Consider the following 15,755-nt stretch of genomic DNA (forward strand, 5'->3'; position numbering starts at 1 on the left):
CTTTGTTCTTATTCACAATTTCCATAACGAATTTCTCTTTTTCTTTTATCATCCTTTCCTTAAAAGTATCCTCATTTATTTGATCAATAGTGATTAAGTTACCGGTGATGAATTTAGACAATGTGTCTAATTGTTCTAAAGAATCTTTATTCTCTATTTTACACTTGGGTGCAATCATCTTCAAAATTGGTATGGCGTCATCAATAGCCTTATATGCTAGTGCATTACAATTTTTTATTTTCTTAATTGAATATAGCAATACCTTTGTCACATTTGTTGGTCTGAATTCAGACATGGAGGTTTCAGATGTCTGTCCAACTGTCTTCACAATTTGTAATCCGCCGGTGGTGATAATAGCATTGCTTTCCTCTTTCTCTGGAGGATCACTTTGTGTCTGCATTTTAGCTACCAAAGGTTTAGGTCTTTCAGTTGTAGCCAATGGTACTACCTCTTAATGTACGTGAATGAACCTGTTGTTCTTCCTATTTCTTTGTGCTCTCTACTGATGGTTTCTTTGTTGGTGCCTCTGATGATTTTTTAGTGGTATCCATTGCTGATTTTTCTGCTTGTGACTTTGTATTTTCTACCAGTTTCTCTGTGCTTGCCCCTAAAATGTTTTCAATCGGTTTCTCAATACCAGTACTATCAGTTTTTCTTGTATTCATTGTTTGTTCAGTTTGTTGCTCACTCCCAATTTCAATGTCTCCAACTGTATCTTCAACATTTGTCTCAGCTGTTGTGTCTTCTACTGGTGGCTCAGTTGCCACATCTCTTTTATCACTTGTTTCCTTATCAACCACAATGTTGACTTCCTGTGTGTCGATATTCATTGTGTACAACACCTCAGAATTAGGATTTGTGTCCTCATGTGTTGTCTTCATATTCTCTATTATCGGTTGATTTTTAGTAGTGTCTATCGGTGGAGCATCTAAAAGCGGTGGGGGTAAGTTGTTTGTTATCTTTATACTGGGAGGTCCACCAACCTTGCCTTTTCCTTTGTCCCTATGCTTTTGATATACCTTGAAGGTTTTAGGTTTTAGATACTCTTCCTATTTCTCCTTTTCTACCAGGAGTATATCCCATGCATTTGTTGTTTCCTCTGTTATCTGATTCACTCTTCTTGCCATCAGTGCTACATGCCGATGAGAAGTTGAAAATACTGACCGGTTAGCCTCAGAGATCAATTGATCTATCTCATCAGGTGAGTTAATAGGATGTACAAGAAGTAATTTTTCAATCTTTATTTTCTTATCAAGCTCAACAATAGCTACTCTTCTAGCTTCTAGTCTATTGTATAGATTTGCCGGTATTTCATCAACAACTTGCATCAAAAATTTCTTGAAAATATCTAAGGATAATATTACACTATTTTCTACTTTCTCCTTGTCATCAGCAGATAGTGTGTTATATAATTTGCTGATATTCTTCAACTTGCCATCCTCAGTAATTTCATCCAGTAATTTATCAATAGGAGCTATAGTTTGTTTTGAATTCTTCTTAGGAGTCAACTTTTTTTTCTTTGGAGTTAATTTCTTTGCTGGGGGCCTTACTGCCTGTTGCTTCTATCTTTTTGGTGTAGGAGAAGGTACTGGTGAAGGTTTTCTTTTCCTCTCAACTCTCTTGAATACTGTAGGTATGTCACTTTCTGAAGAAGTTCCAATCAGTGAAAGGTGTGTTTCCGATTGGATTGCTTCTAATTCACCTTCTGTTATACCGGTTTTCTTTAGCACATCTTCTTTAATAGCTTTTTCCTACCGGGTTGCTTTTCTGACAGTTGCCTCAACCTTTTTAACTCTTTTCTTTGATTGAATTTGAATTTCTATAGTGTCAACATTTCCAAATACTTCTTCTTCAAGTTCCTTAGGAGCTTTTAGGAGGGCTTTTGCATAGTTTTCTATTATGTTTTCATCAGTCTCATACCCCATTTCAGTGACCCAGATGGTTCTAGGAACAACTGCCTCCATCCAAATTTCATCTTTCTTTATTACAAAACAAATTTCTTTTTGGTACTTATCCACAATAGCTTGTGATAACCTTACTCTTGTTTTCATTCGAGCCTTTAAAGCTTGAAAATACTCATTTAAGTTCTTTTCCCTATTCTCTCCCATGTTGTTCAACAATACTGATAGTTGTTTTCCTATCGGTATATCAAATCCAAAATCTTTGGTGCCAATACCAGGTACTTGTTTGGTTATATATAGCATTAGACAAACAAGTAGATTTCCAAATCTGAATGTTCCTTTCTTGTCTTTCTTTATCTTTCCCAAATTATCAATCAATTCATCTTTAAGCCATTCACATATGTCTATCCTTGCATTATTATTTACCATATCATAGGCACTTTTAATGCATAGGCTAGAAATTGAGTTTAACCTATTTGCATGTGTAGTCTTGTAACCTAAGATCATATTGATAAATTTGACATTGACATCCGTTACATCATTTACCCTTAGTGATCTCTTATTAAATGTTGCACTGGTTAGTTTTGTCACTAAATCATTTGAGACCTTCTTAGTTTTGTCAGGTCTGTTGCCGGTGGAAGGTAACCGTGTCACAGCCTTTATTGCTTCTTTTGTGATTTTAGGAACTAAGTCCAACCAGAAAAGTTCACCATGTACTCTACTTAATACTATCCTTATGATATCCTTGGGGAAATCAAGGATACTAAGAATTTCAGTGAAACCTAGGGTTTCTATTATCTTATGTTCAGGTTTGACATTTCTTGATTCATCACAAATCACAGATTCATACATATTCTTAATTTCCTCATCACCTAGTTCATCAATATGATAGTGTATATACATTCTAGGGTCTTCATCATATACTACCCCTTTAGGTATTTGAGAAAATGCACCTAAGCTATCATCTTTCTTTGCAATTTTGGGAACTAGCTGGAATACGGGTCTAGGGAATTTAATAACTTCAACAACATTAGGGTTTGCAATAAATTCAAGAGTAGATGAAGATGCCATAGCTATAAATACCTTAGTTTGCCTTAGGGATGGAGGTTTTGATAGATTACTTCGCTTCTTTGCTTGGAATGCCTTTGCTCGGGTTTTTTGCGCTCTCGAAGATTTGAATGCTCGGTAAAATAAAAATGGAGCCAAAACACTTATTTTATAATGTTATTTTCTTCACCTACCATATTTAATGCTTGTCGGTTAAGTCACAACTTAACTTATCTGTCGGTAAAGAAGTAATCTCAACTTCACACCATCAACCAAGAGAATAATAACATTTTTCCATTTAGTTGCTAAACCCCTAAAGGAATTTTCTTTAGTTAGATGAAGATTCTCCTGCCGGTGGAGTGTTACGTTGTTCTGCTGGTGGAGGAGTATTCCCATCAACATTATGTTTTGATTTTCTGATCCATTGTTTTAAGAATTCTTGTTTTACCTCTTCAACCTTTTCTTTACCTTTCAAACTAGTAGAATTATTATTTGCCGGTGGTGCCTTACTTCTACAGAATTTTGCAATATGTCCAATCTTGTTACAAGCATAACATGTCACATTATTTTTCTGAATAGCTTTCCCATATCCTATGCCAGTTTATGTTCTGCATTGATTAGATAAGTGTCCAAATCTCCCACAAACATAACATCTTACATTCATTCTGCATTTCTCTGAATTATGACCAACTTTGTTCCATTTAGAACATTGACCAGTGGGTGTATTGGTGTTCTGATGATTTCTAGATCTACATTGATTTTCTCTATGACCATATTTGTTACAGTTAAAGCATTTGCCATTAAAATTATAAGAATTTGGTTGCCTTATTGGTTTGCTATGATCATTTGTGTTTGTAGTACTGGAGCTTTCACCAACTTCAAAGCCAAGTCCATTAGTGTCAACATTAGGTTTCTGATTCTTCAGCATGTCACCAAGTTCTTCTAAGCTTTTCTTGAATTTTTCCTTGTGCTGATTTACGGTAGCCAGTTCTCTTTCCAAGATTCCTTTGTGTCTCATAAGTTCATTTGAGTCATTTTGTGTAAGCATCAGATCTGTCTTCAACATATCATTTTTATGTAACTAAGTCTTGTGTTTTCATTTGCAGCATCATTCAGTCTTCTAGTAAGATCTTCTTCATTTTTCTTCTTATCTTCAATTTCTTTGCAAAATCTCATAGTCATATCCTGCATTTCATTTTTTGTAGTACTGCTTTGTTGTCTCAGTTTGTTTACCAGATCATTAAGAGTTTCCTTTTCATCATTCTCATTCTGCATCTTTTCACAAAGTTCTCTTCTCTTATTTCTTGCAATGGTAAGATTTTCTTGAAGTGCTTGAATAATATCCTGAGCAGCTTTTAGATCATCTTCAAGTTTGATATTTTTCAATTTTTCTGCATCATAGTCTGAAAGAGTTGTTTCCAATTATTTCTTCAAGTTATCCATCTCTACCAGTTTCAAGATATTCCTCAAGCTATTAGGCTTTTGAAAATAGAGGACCAAGCTCTGATACCAATTGGTAGGATTCCCAAAGATACTGAGGGGGGGGGGGGTGAATCAGTATCCAATCGGTTAATGAATTTACTTGATTTAAAACATGTAAAGCTTATCAAAACTGTATACCGGTAAACCAAGAATAATGTAGTAAACAAGAATAACAACAACCACATGAAAAGAACACCATAACACAATAGTTTAATGAGGAAACCCAGTGTGGGAAAAACATCGGTGGGATTTGTGACCCACAATATTCACTTACTGGCCAATAAGTGAATATTACTCTCACAATAGGGGCCTGCACATGCAGGAAGGCCAAGTGCCTAGAGCTCACTGCTCAATTACAAAATAAGAAGTCACACTAACTTACAAAATGGATTATACAAATCCAATGTCTTGTACTGCTTCAAATTAGCGTCTGCTATGCCAAATCCAGTACCGGTTTTAGCTCTGCTTCATACATAAACCCTTAACCTATAATTCACATATTAGGTTTGCCTTCTTTCACCTATATTCTTCTTACAAAATGTTCTACAATGATCTCATACATATATGAGTCATATTACGACTCTCCATGTCGGCTTCCAATGATTTTACAATTAATTACAAAATATATTATAAACAAAATTCTTGTCGGCTAGGTGCTGGTATCCTTCCTTTGTTTGCTGGTGTTCTGTGAGCCGGTGTAGAGTTTGTCATTGTTGGTGCCAGTATATTGTCTTGCCGGTATCATATGATTGCAAGATTTCCATCAATGACAAACCTTCAATCATCTACAATTTCACATTGGAGTGTGCATTTGCCAACAATAACCCCTTCGGACACCATATGACCCCTTATGTGTCGTTAGGATCATATGGTCTCCTACGACCCCTTAGAACACCATATGACCCCTTAGGACTCTGTATAGTGTTGTTATGGGTCGTATGGTGTCCTAAGAGGTCATATGGTGCTCTATGATCCCTTAGGACACCATTTGGAATTTTGGTGTCATTATGGGCCGTATGGTGTGCTAGGGGGTCATATGGTGTCCTATGACCCCTTAGGACTCCATATGGAGTCCTAAGGGGTCATATGGTGTTTTATGACCCCTTAGGACACCATATGACCCCTTAGGAATCCATATGGTGTCCTAAGGGATCATATGGTGTTTTATGACCCCTTAGGTGTCGTTAGGGGTCATATTATTTTCTAAGAGGTTATATGGTATCCTATAACCCCTTAGGATACCATATGACCCCTTAAGACACCACACAACCCATAACAATACCATATGGTGTCCTAAGGGGTCATAGGATGCCATATGGCCCCTTAGGACACCATACGACCCATAAAAACACCATATGGAATCCTAAAGGTTCATATGGTGTTATATGAGCCCTTAGGACACTATTTGGTGTTGTTATAGGTCCTATGGTGTGCTAAGGGATCAATGGTGTCCTATGACCCCTTAGGTGTCATTAGGGGTCATATTGTGTCCTAAGAGTCATATGGTGTCCTATGACCCCTTAGGACATGTCATATGATCCTTTAGGACACCATATGTTGTTTCTATGTATCGTATGGTGTCTTATGACCCCTAGGACACCATATGACCCCTTAATGGTTTCGTTAGGGGTCATATGGTGCACTAAGGGGTCATACGGTCTCCTACGATCCCTTAGTACACCATATGACCCCTTAGGATTCCATATGGTGTTGTTATGGGTTGTATGGTGTCCTAAGAGGTCATATGGTGTTTTATGTCCCCTTAGAACACCATTTGGTGTCATTATGGGTCATATGGTGTGATAAGGGGTCATATGGTGTCTTATGATACCTTATGACTCCATATGACCCGTTATGTGTCATTATGGTGTCCTAAGGGGTCATATGGTGTCCTATGACCCATTATGTGTCGTTATGGTGTGCTAAGGGGTCATATGGTGTCCTATGACCCCTTAGAACATCATATGACCACTAAGGACACATGTATGGATCCCTAGGATATTTTATGACCCCTAAGAATAACATATGACCCTAGAGAGGGAGGGAGGGGGAGAAGATGGAGGGAATGGGAGAGAGATACACCTAAGAGAGGAGAGTGAGATGGAGAGATGGAGACAAAGAGGGAAAGACAAGAGATAAATGTGTTTGTGTGTGTGTGTGAGAGAGAGAGAGAGTGAGAGTGAGAGAGAGTGAGAGAGAGAGAGAGAGAGAGAGAGAGAGAGAGAGAGAGAGAGAGAGAGAGAATTAAGTGAAAAAGAGAAAGGGAGGGGGGGCAAGTAGGGAGTGGGAAAGAGATACACTTGACATAGGAGGAGAGTGAGATAGAGAGATAGAGGCAGAGAGGGATAAAGACTTAAGAGAGAAAGAATGAGAGAGAAAGAGAGGGAAAGAGAGTGAGAGAGAGAGAGAGGGAAAGAGAGTGAGAGAGAGAGAGAGAGAGAGAGAGAGAGAGAGAGAGAGAGAGAGAGAGAGAGAGAGAGAGAGAGAGAGAATGAAAGAGAGAAACTTGATATAAGATGAGAGAGATATATACATAAAGGTTAATAGCTAGAGACCTGATAGAGAGAAGGAGAGAGACTTGAGAGAAAGAGAAATGGAGTGAGAGGGGGAAGAGAGAAAGAGAGTTAGAGGGAAAGAAATACTTGATAGAGGAAGAGAAAGGAAGGGGGAGGGAGAGGGAGAGAATGGGGGAGAGACACTGAAGAGATGGGGAGAGAGTGAGAGATAGAGACATTTGAGACAGGGAGAGAGAGAGAGAGAGATAGACGAGAGAGATAATGTTGATATGAGCATGCTGATTACTGAAATTCGCTTGTCTGAAATTTATAAGAATACTCAAAAAACTAGAATCTACATTATAAATCTTAAAAATATGGAACCACTCTCAAACATCCTAACAATATATACATTTAAAATATAACATAAAGTATAAGAAAGATATAAGAATGATAAAATACAAAGAGAAATGCCACTTATACTTAAATGTTATATTTTATGTATATATCCTGCCGAAAAACCTAATGGAATACTAAATGAATTGCATACAAGTCCATATTAGTAATTTAAATTTTATTGGTAGACACACACATAGGTGGTTTACAAACTAAAACCGTGTATGGGGTTTTAGTTTATAAACCACATACGAGGTTTTAGTTTCTAAACCGTGTATGGGGTTTTAGTTTATAAACCGTATATGGGGTTTTAGTTTATAAACCACATACATGGTTAGTATACTTTAAACCCCGTACATGCTTTAGCTTCAGTTAGGCTCTATAAAACGAGCCTAAACGTGTATGGAGTTTTTTAAATTTGAAATACCCTGTACACGTTTTGTGTTTTTTCATTTTTTTTTGGGGTGTGTCCACTTTTTTACACACCATCTTGGTGAGCACCCCTCAATCTTGCCATTATATCCCCTTCCCCCTTTCTCTTTTTTTTGGTCCTATTTGTAGAAGGACTAGAGTGTGGGATGCCCAGGTCTAGATTAGGGCACCCCAAAATGATCCAATCTCTCTCAAATGGGCCCCAATTTGAAATAGGGCAGGTTTTATATCTCCCCAATGCAATTTGATTCTCAAAGCTATATATGACCATTTGAGGTCAGCCTAATTGGTAATTTACCTGGGGAAACCTATATAAAGACATCCTATCAATTCATTTTAGACCAAGAAGTGATCCAAGACCCACCCCCATTATTCATGCATCCATGAAATATTCATGATCCGTAATATTTAGAGATTCAAGGATGCATACTCATTATTCAAACATTATGAAGCAAAGTTACATCAATCTTTATGCAAGCATGTGAGTGATTAGAGTTTTTCATGTCAATGTGTTTGTCATGCCATTACATTCAGTATTTGTGATTACATTCAAAAAGCATTTCATCATCATCAACAATTGCAGATCTGAGGTATATCTCCTTAACATTTATTTCAATATTTTAATTATTTTATTCAAGGTTAATTCCTAAAATAGGATCTGATTTAGGAAAACCCCTATCCACAACATCTCTCTCTTTCTTTTTGTGTGTAGGAAATAGGTGCACAAGTTGTACTCAAGAAATTTGACAATTTCAACAATGACGAATAGGTTCAACCTTCAACAATAGAAAATATAGAGGACCAGGGCTACTTGGTTCCAAAATATCGAGCTAAACTTCTAGGAATAGGTTTTAAACATCTTATTGTTCCTATATCTCAATTGGTGGCTCCATGGGACATCTATAGCTTACCGTTTCTATCAATATACCTCAATTATCCCGCATTTTGTCCTAATTTCATAATAACATTCCAAACTCAACTTAGAAAGAGGATAATAAACCTCAAACCAGTTGAATCGAATCAAAATCTTAGACCTTTCCCCATTGGGATTGAACCTAGATCTATTGGGCTCAACCCCCTTTCAATGTATATGTGGTAATTAGGTTATTTAGTGGATTTACTTAGTGAAACCCGAATTCTTAATTTTCATCACATTACATTTTGGTGAGCTTAACTCCTTGTATGCTTATTTCTATTTTGTGGTCTTATATCTAATTTGTATGTATTTGGAAAATAAATTTTGCACTCATATATCATAAAACCATAAATTTAGTGGTTAATTTCATAAAAACCTTAATTTATTTTACTAAATTTGACTTGTGGCTACATAATTTTTCAATGATATTTTCATATCTTATTTTAGGCACTCATAATGAAATTTACTAAATTTGATTTGTTTTCTATTTCACATATGATTATATTTATTTTTAGTTAAATTTATCAAAATCATGTGTTGTATAATGGCTTCTTTCATTTTACATTGCTTCTTTTCATTCATAGTACTCTTGCATATTGCATCTTTAGGGTTTCAAAGATATTTACTACTTCCAAATCATATCTCAAAGATTTTATCCATGTTATATTTTGTTTTATGATGACATTTTTAAGAGCATGCATCACATGTATATATCACATAAAGGCTTTTATAGAAAATGATAATCCTAGAGATGATTTTAACAAAGTTAATACTTTTACCTCTCCTAGGGTATCTAATGTGAATGAGGAAAGAGTCATTACTCCTATCAATGATATCTCCAATGGAGATAAAGAATTAAAGAGCAACATGACACTATCCTCTTCTCATAGGCATACTCTAGTGCAAGAGGGGGAAGATCAAAATGTTGTTTTATCATTATCTTCAGATCCTCCTTATTCTCCTAGAGCTTATCTTAGTCATCAAAGTATTTGTAGGGAAGATGATGTTATGCATTTTATTCATGACCTATCTCCTCATATAATATTAAGGAAAGATGAAGCCTTAGATGATAAGGCCCTTCCTTCCCCACTTGTCAAAGAGGATATGAATAATGATGATAGAGAACAAAAATTACCTACAAATGATATTCCTTATTCATCTAATTTTCCCTTTGATCCTTCCATGTGTCATTAAACTAAAAATTTTAAATAAATTCATGGCAATATTCCTTCTTCCCCACAACTGAAAAGTTATTATAAGATTGGTTATAACATAATCTCAAAACAGGGTTATAGTGGACAAGGACTTGGAAAATATGAACAAGGAATCAAACTCCCTATAAACCCTCCTTCACAAGATAGTACACAAGGTATATGAAATCCTCATGACTCACCTATAGATGAAATCCTTAGGGTGCAAATGTTTAAGGAGTATCTTGCAAGACATAGAAATTATCGTCCATCTAAAAGTGCTTCTTCCTCAAACAATCCTTTTTTCTCATATCATCAAACCCACGATCATCATGCCAATGATTATCCTAATTTTCAAAAGGGAATGCAAGAACTCATTGATGATGACACTATTAAAATCATATAAGACAAACCTTCCTCCTTCTAGTGACCCTTATCTTGCATCTCAAGAGATAACACCTAATCCTATTGATGATACAGAGGAATTGGCTACAAGAATCTTTTGGAGATTGAAGTATGATAGGAATGCCATTTTTCTATTCATTAAACAACTACAATTATAAGAATAAGGAAGGTGGTGAGCATTGTCTTTTTCATCACGTTTATTCTCATTCTCTTGGAAATTTTAAGGCCTTTAAATATTTTTTTCAAGACCAATATGATCAAGCTCACATAGCTCTTAAAATCGATCTCACAATTTTTCATAGTGAAGGGGTAGTGTATTATTACTCCATTCACCCTATCATGTTTCTCCTCACCCTATGACACTAGTAGTTAACTTCATTAGGGGCTCTTTGTCATGAGTTGTGATGCTTTTTCAATAACAATAATCTTGGGGCATCTTGTGACCTAATCAAACATCACCCCATCCCAAATAGGAACCCCCTATCTTTTAGCCCCTTTTGGTCATTTGGTCTTGTTTTTTTTTGTGTGTTGGTGGCAATCTCTTCAATCTCTCTGCTTTATGAATGTTCGAGGATTAGTTAGAGTTAATCTGCTTCTCTGTTGAGTAAATTCTATGAAGTCTAGGGCCTGTTTTGTCCCTTTTTAGGGTTTCTGCCTTTTGTCCTAGATTTTAAGGGTTCCTGTTAGGGTTTTGGGAAAACTGAGCATACGACTAGAATCAAGACCCTTCAAGGGACCTCCCAATAAAATTTGAACCCAAACGGAGCAAATTTCTATTTTTAGAAAGTCCCTATTTTTTAGGGATTTTTTCGAGTCCCAGAATGTCGTCATTTTGCCAAAAATCAAACTTACTATTTTTAGTAGTTTCTATTTTTTAGTAAGTTTCTATTTATAGTAAGTCATTCTTGCACCCTGTCTAGGGGTCTAACACTGACACCTGGAAGGTTCCTATTTTTGGAAAGTCAGTACTGGCAGGGTCAGTTAGACAAGGCGACAAGAATCAGACGTTTGTAGACATTTCTAACTCCGAAAAGTCAAACAACAGACAAAGAAACCCAAAAATGGGTCAAGTGCTGGAAATCCATGCCTAAAATGGAAAGCTCGAGAAAACACTTCAAAATCATAGGAGGTCAAAATATTCTAAGTCTGGGAGATTAAATGAAGGAAAAATCCATGAATCCATGGCATAATGAAAATTCTGCCCAAATATGTAGTCAGGCACCAAAATGGAGAAGCCAAGCATAGATGGAAAAATCCATGAATCCTTGGCATTAGCAAAATTCCGCCTAAATATGTAGTTAGGCGCCAAAATGGAGAAGCCAAGGATAGATGGAAAAATCCATGAATCTTGGGCATTAACAAAATTCCGCCCAACTATGCAGTCAGGCGCCAAACTCCATGAATCCGCAAGCAGAGTGAAAATTCCATGAATCCATGACAGAGTGAAAATTCCGCCCAAGTATGTAGTTGGGCGCCAAAAGGAGGAAGGCAAGGATTGATGGAAAATTCCATGAATCCATGGTAGAGTGAAAATTTTGCCCAAGTATGCAGTTAGGCACCAAAATGAGGAAGGCAAGGAGAGATGGAAAATTCCATGAATCCATGGCTAGATGAAAATTCCGCCCAAGTATGTAGTTGGGCACCAAAATGAGGAAGGAAAGGATAGATGGAAAATTCCATGAATCCATGGCAGAGTGAAAATTCTGCCCAAGCTAAAAGTTGAAATTTTGCCTAAGGCATAGAATCCAAGGAGTCAAAGAGGAATAAAAAGCAAAATTCCCCTTGGGCAAATTTTTGAATTTGTTATTTTTAGACACCGAATCTCGACGAAGTGTGGAAAATTTTATAGATTTGGAATCAGAGTGAAGTTCTCCATCAAATGAACCCGACTCCTAAATTTTAGGAGGATCCCTAAAAAATAGGGATGTTGAAAAGAGACATGAAAATTCCTTCAAAAGTAGGAGGCGACAAGTTTAAGGTAGAATCAAGAAAATCATAAGAGAATCCTTCAAATTCCCTCCAAAATGGGAAAGAGTGAAAATCAATGAGTTGGCAGAAGGAATCTTCCAAGTATGGTGCATGACTTGGAGCATTTAAGGGGTTGTCCAATTTTGGACGAAATTCTTTTGGCTGAATAGTAGTGGTGAACTTATTGCCAAGGGAGGTTGACTCGTCGTGGGTTCAGCCAATGCATGTCATCATCAAATAAGGAATCTTCTTGCATGTCACCTTCTCATTATGGTTTTATGACAGATTCTCCATGCATGTCGCTGTCACTAGGAGAATGATGGGCATTTATGATGGTGTCGGTTACATTCTGAGCATAATCAACATCATGGGACACATTTAATGTGCTAGTGGGCGCTATTTTAGGCTCTTTTAAATTAATTATACATGGGCATAATGGGTTATTAATTTTCGATTCCCACCTTGTTGCACCTTGTGTGGGGAATCTTTAGGGAAAACCCTAATTAGGGTTTTGCATGTAATCATGGCTTGAGGCCTATATAAGGGGGTGACCCCTTCATTTGTAAAGGAGGAGAGACTATCGTCAAAGATTGTTGCTAAGAGTTTTTTGAAGAAAACACTTAATACATTGTTCCATTGTTGGTGTGTTCTTGTGTTACTTTGGAGCTCACATGGTGTCATTCTCTTCATAGATTAGATTTTCTTTCATGTTGTTAGATGAACTGCATTTGATAGGATCGCTTGTTGCAAAATTCATGCTCATACTTTTGGTGTGCAGTTGATTGTTGCATACTGTGCAAAGTTAGCTTGAGCCTCCATTATATGTGTATGTTTAACTTCAATTATCAGAAGAGATTGTTCGATTTGATGGTTTCTCTTAATAATCTGAAAATCTTTAACACACCCTTTGAAGATTGGACCTCCTTCGTGTAGTTGTGCATTGTTGGCAAAGCAAAGTGTGGTTGGATTTTGTGCAAGTTATCCCATCTCCTTGTTCATAGGATTAGATTACTTTTAGTCTAGTCTTTCTCTGCCCTATTCCTATTTACTTTCCGCGTAATTCAAAATCCAAAAGTCTCAAAATTAGAGCTTTCACTACAAATCATCCGTACAGAAATCTTTGAGCTTGCATAAGTTTTCTTCAGCATACGTAAGGCCCCTTGGGTTATCGGCAAGCCCATCAAACAACTAAGTCACATCCACGCACTAAAGGAACTTTGGAATTAGCCATTTGAACTTTAAGCAATCCTTGCATATAGACTAATCTTGATCAAGAGAGAATAAGGTGACCATTGGTGACTTTATTCTGTGTTAGACACGGTCATAAAAAACATGTCAATATAATTGACGCTAGAAGGAGGGCTGATTTCATTTGAAGAAGAAATTTTAGTGTTCAAAGAAGAAGTTATGACTCAAGATCGTGCTACTTGCCACTAGGAGTTCACCTCCTATTTTGTAGCCTAGTTTGGGATTTCACAATCATCAGGAGGATATCATTGGTGACATAGCTGATTTTGCTCAGAAGACAAGCACAAGCAAAGATCAGTACAACAAAATTCAACTGGTGTTATAAAGAGAATGAGAAAAGGCTATTGAGATTGCTGTTGAGATTGAAAGAGATTTGCTCAACCAAAGGTTTCCACTTACTCCATGTGCTCCGTGCCTCCGGTGATCCAAGAAGCTCGAGCGTATTAATTCATTCTCACTAGAAAGACATCAAAGGATTTTGTGATCTACCCCAGGAGAAAAGGAATTCCAAGAGCTTACATTCAAGCCAAGATGTGGAAGAAGGAAACTCCATCCTCAAGTCAAGGTTCACCAAGTTTTGAAGATCTTACCCATTTGTTCTAGACCTCACCATCACAACAGATGATACTAAGAGTAGCTGGTGCGGGTATTCAATAAGGATTGATTCAAGCACCAACACCACCAGTTGTTCAGCAACAACCGATACTTGCAATGACATACCAACAACAATAACAACAACAACAACAACAACAATAACAAGCCTTGGGACTGAATTGGCGCCCTGTGAATGCCTCACCACTCGCTTCTTTTGCCGCATATCACGACATGCTAAAGAATCCGGAGTATTTTTTGCACAAAGTTCTACATTAATGATGTAAATTGTACTCTTGAAGAACATATTAAAGTATTTGAAGATACTCTCTAGAATAGAGATATCCAGCATGAGGATGTCGCCTGCCGACTATTTCCATATTCCTTGGGTGAAGAGGCATTTTATTGGTACATCAACCTATCGGTGGATTCCATTAGAACTTGGCAACAAATGAAAGACACTTTCTTGGCAAAGTTCAGATTGCCTATCTCCCCAGTAGAAGTGTATTGGCAATTTATCGAAGTAAGGAGACAAGAACGAGAGCCAATTGGTGCCTTTAACAATAGATTCCAGAGAGCTTACTCCAGGCTACGCTTGCCTTAAAATGTGAATGATGAAGCAGCCAAAAATATATACTATGCTACACTGGACTATTTCACCTCTATGTTTGTCCAGCAAACCAACCCTACTGATTTGAAGGAGGCCTATGATGAAGCTTTCAAGATTAGCCTACAATCACTGGCAACTGTTGCAGGAATGATACCTTATAATCCACAAGTTGGTGTAGCAAATTATCTCCCTGCTATCAATCCAATTCCCACACTAGCGAATCAGTTAGTGCCTCATCCAGGGGCCCCAATGTCGCAAGCACCGCCATCGCAACCAGTCTATCTTCAAAACACAACCACTCCATCCAGAACTCAAGAAGAAAGGGATGATATGAAAGAACTGATAGAACAAGTGAAAAGGTTGTCTATCGAGGTGAATTACCTTAGAAATTAGAATAACCAAATGCAAAGCATGTAGAGAAATCATCAATCATACCAACGAGGCAACATAGGGTATCATAATAACCCTCCAAACCATCATGAAAATCATCAAGGACATAGTACTGGGCATCAAAACAACCATCATGGTTTTCAAAATAACAATAATAATCAAGGGTTACATAAGAAAGCATGGAACACAACACCAAATAATGGGGGTGTGCCTTCACCACTAGACAATCCATCACCCTCTGACAATAGACCGACATATAAAGTATTCCTCGCAGAAGCCGCCTTGTCAACTTGGTGTAGGCTGCATAGTACAAGTCATCATTTTGAGCTACAATATCATGAGTTTCAAGTAGCTACTGATATTTTCTGGCAGGAAATGAAGAATTCTGAAGGTCCTAAAAATCCTCCAACAACGGGATATGAGAGTCCTAATGTAAAGATATGACCAGGCCCTTATTCTAGAAGATTTCAGATTTCCACCTAAATTTAAAGACTATACGCCACCACAGGGATCTTACAAATTCCCACCAGCATCAGCAAATGGCCCTGTGGAGGCCCCAGGATACCAAGGATTGTCAAAAGTCTCACCTGACAAATCTTAGGTCAAATATGGATACATCTTCCCTCCATTGAATAATAGTGTTCTAGTGGAAGCGGTTGGCAAGGTTCAAGCCTTTCAACAAAC

This window comes from Cryptomeria japonica, chromosome 7 (assembly GCF_030272615.1).
Source record: "Cryptomeria japonica chromosome 7, Sugi_1.0, whole genome shotgun sequence".
NCBI lineage: Eukaryota > Viridiplantae > Streptophyta > Pinopsida > Cupressales > Cupressaceae > Cryptomeria > Cryptomeria japonica.